Source organism: Sminthopsis crassicaudata, chromosome 2, assembly GCF_048593235.1.
Source record: "Sminthopsis crassicaudata isolate SCR6 chromosome 2, ASM4859323v1, whole genome shotgun sequence".
Lineage (NCBI taxonomy): Eukaryota > Metazoa > Chordata > Mammalia > Dasyuromorphia > Dasyuridae > Sminthopsis > Sminthopsis crassicaudata.
This window is the reverse complement of record NC_133618.1, coordinates 375,500,996-375,504,372: the sequence shown is the minus strand read 5'-3', so window position 1 is coordinate 375,504,372 and position 3,377 is coordinate 375,500,996. Positions and strand designations below refer to the sequence as shown.

At 38.3% G+C, this 3,377-nt stretch overlaps 1 protein-coding gene across 9 annotated transcripts in view; it reads right to left on the bottom strand.

Moving 5' to 3' along the window:
• Window positions 1-2,564: 2,564 nt before the first annotated feature.
• Window positions 2,565-3,377, bottom strand: part of BEGAIN (brain enriched guanylate kinase associated) — a 272,336-nt gene continuing 271,523 nt past the window's right edge. For all 9 annotated transcript variants that reach the window (XM_074291270.1, XM_074291266.1, XM_074291267.1 and 6 more), the window contains one exon: window positions 2,565-3,377. This exon is cut by the window's right edge and continues 1,393 nt beyond it. The gene's annotated coding sequence lies outside the window, so the exon portion shown is untranslated.

Sequence of the window (3,377 nt, the reverse complement as noted above, 5' to 3'; positions counted from 1 at the left end):
GTATTTGAACTCGGACTCAGCATTCTCTTCATTGAGCCACCTGGATACCCTCTTTTATATATAGCTAACTATTATTATTATTGTTGTTCTTTAATATCTGGGATTTTAAGTAAATGTCTTATTCATTTGGGCTCAGTTTCCTCATCAGTTAAATGAGAAATTTGGGCCAGGTGATTGCTAAGTTCCCTTCTCGGTCTAAATTTTAATTCTATGAATTTACCTGAGTAGGTCTTGAACCCAAAACACTTGAAAGCTGTTCTTACAGCTCTGCTTCTAAAAGAAAGAGTTAAAAAAGAAAACCTAATTTATGAATTCAGGTCCTTTAGGCATCACACCAAATGAGGTCTCTTCAAAGCAGCCTGATCAGTTTCAATGACCAATTTCTAATAGACAATTCATTCTCAAGGGATGGTAAGAGTTTACAAAAGGACTCTGGTCCTCCAACACGATTGTATGAAACCATCCAGAACACCACAAACCATAATAAGGAATCCATCAGGGCACTTGCTGGCTTGAAAGCAATCCTGCCAAGCTGGAAAGCTCTTAAGCACAGGCTCAGCAATAATTTGACTTCTAGAGACTAGACCAACTAAGCTCAGAGAGACTTACTACCTGGTTAGCCATATAGTAATGATGAAATTTTTGGCCACAGTGACTCATGAAGATCCTTTCTTAAAGGTAGAGAAAAAGCACAGTCTCCATCGGTGGAGAAAAAACTCATGTTGACCAAATCACTAACCCTCAGTATTAACATGAACATATTTATATATTATAGAGAATATTAATGTTTATTGCTAATGATACTATAAAACAAGATTAAATAAGTGCTAGAATTATTCACAGGCCAAGCAAAAATGCTACCTGATTTCTGAGTTGGGATAAGATAAAAGTCACTGAATTTTCTCAGTTTTCTGAACTTGTGAGATAATCTCTAAGCTGAAATCTTACAATTCTCTGATATATATGACCTGAGCGAAGAGGATGTGCTTCCTGGAGAAAGTGTGATATGCTAAGGTAAGCATGAGGTTTGGGCATGGCAGACAGAGTCAGAAGGCTTGATTTCAGGTACCAGCTCTGGCACGAACTTTTTTGGAAGTCACTTGGTCTGTTTCATCATCTGTGAATAATACCTGACCAGGATTTAAATAAGGATCAAGTGGGATCATGTGCGTGGCAACTCCTAGAACTTACATTCAGCTTTAACAAATGCAAGGTATTATTAACTATCATTCTTCAAGGGAGAGACTAGGACACAAATACTTACTTTCCATATTCTTTAAGGACCACTGTCTAATCCAACAGGGTTTCCTACGAAATTCATTGTCAACAGTGCCTTTGGAACCTCCAAAGGTCTGGATCACTAGGTTGGAGCCAGCCCAGGCTCTTTGTAAACCCAAATCAAATGCCATTATGGAGCTTTTAATGATGACTTGCCTTGAAGTTGCACAGGCGGCATGTGACTGAAGCAGGATTTGAACTGGGCTCTCTGACTCCAAATCCTGTGTCTAAGCTGGTCAACTGAGATGGTCTTCCTCCTCAGTTCTCACTTAATATTTTATTTGCACCTAATATATTTACCATGCGATAGTATATCAAAACCTGTGGTTTTGTTTTTTATCTTGTCCATGAGGACAGGAATCATGAATAATCTAAACTGGTGGTCTGCAAATTTTTTGTTGTTCAATAGTTTCAATCATGCCCATCTCTTCATGGCCCCATTTGGAGTTGTCTTGACCAAGATATAGGAGTAATTTGTCATTTCCCATTCTAGGTCATTTTACAGATGAGGAAACTGAGACAAACAGGCGTAAGTGACATGCCGAGAGTCATAGTTAGTGTCTGAGGCCATATCTGAATTCAAAATGATGAGTCTTCCTGACTTCAAGACCAGCACTCTTTCTACCATAAAACTTCTCAAACAGTGGTCAACGTGACCATATGGGATCATGTAACAGAATATGGAGGTTGTGAAAAATTTGTCAACAATAAGTTTTTTGAATGCACCACATTCTGCAGTATCAAATATTCTGCCAAGATTTACTTCTTTATGTAAAAATAAACAATCACATTCATCTCATTAGTATGCAAATTTACTTTTGTGTTTAATAAATGATAAAATTATATGTATAACAAAGAATTGTTTTAAAACAAATTTCTTTATGATTTATTTTCAGTAAATGCTTGATTTGTATACCTATTTTATATACCTATACACCTGGGGTTGCAAAAAAATTTCTCAGGCAAAAAAGGATCACAAATGGAAAAAGTATGAGAAGCCCAGATCTATTATAACACTTAGCTGCATATAGTAAATACTTAATAAACCTTTGCAGAATGAACAAGTCTTTACCCTCTGTGTTCAGAATCCCCATCCCCAATGTGCCTTTGGGCTGTTTTCATTGAGAAGCAGCTTCCTTGCCTATCCCATCCAGCACAGTGCTCTCTCTCTTCCTATCAGATCCTTATTGTTTTTGAGGGAAAGAAGTTGGATAGGACAATGCTAAAAATCTCATTTTTCTGGGATAAACTTTCATGAGGTGAAAAACCAGACTTCTCAAACTATGTCCACCAGTTTCTTTTATTAAGTAATGCAAAATACAGTACTAATTGGGACATTGCATGCATCATGGACGATATAAAGGCAAGCCTACAGAAAATAGGTGACAAAGAACACCTCAATTATGTTTGAGGTAGAAGACAACTGAGAGTAGGAAAGCAGAAACACGATGGGCTAGGGGAACAAAATACCTGCCTCACTGTGTGCAGTCAGGTTTTACTCAGAAATAGAATATTATGAAAGACCTTGGGGCTTGTCTCTTTTATACTTTTAAAAATAGACTCTCCCCTCCCCCCTGCCCTGCCCCTTTTCAATTCCCTTTCCTTTCAAGTTTTACTCAGGACAGTTCCTGGGTTTGCTTTGTTCTGTTGTTTGTGGAAATTTCTATCTAGTGTGTGTGTATGTGTTTCTCTACTGCAGTGGCTCCATCCTTTCCCTCCAAGAGGTAGGCACAAATGGCCCTCATGCAGAAAAATAAAGGAGATTTTTGTTTGAAAATGCACTCAAAGGGAAAAGACAGCTCACTGTCCAGAGAGCTGGAGGCTGTGTATTAATAAATACCACTTTTCTTTATAAAAATAGTTTAGATCTATAAAAGGGGGTTCATCTCATAGGTGGAAAAGATGTTTGTGTGAAAAAAATGCTCTTGGTGCTGCAAACTTTTTATCCCCAAGGGCAAATGGGTGGGGGTGGGGAAGAGGAGAAAATGTTCTCTGCCTTTCTCCCTCTCTCTCACTCTCTCTCTCTCTCTTTCTCTCTCTTGCTGGACTTTGGGACGGGTGATCCAAGCATTCCATACGTGATCCTTATTGCACTCTGG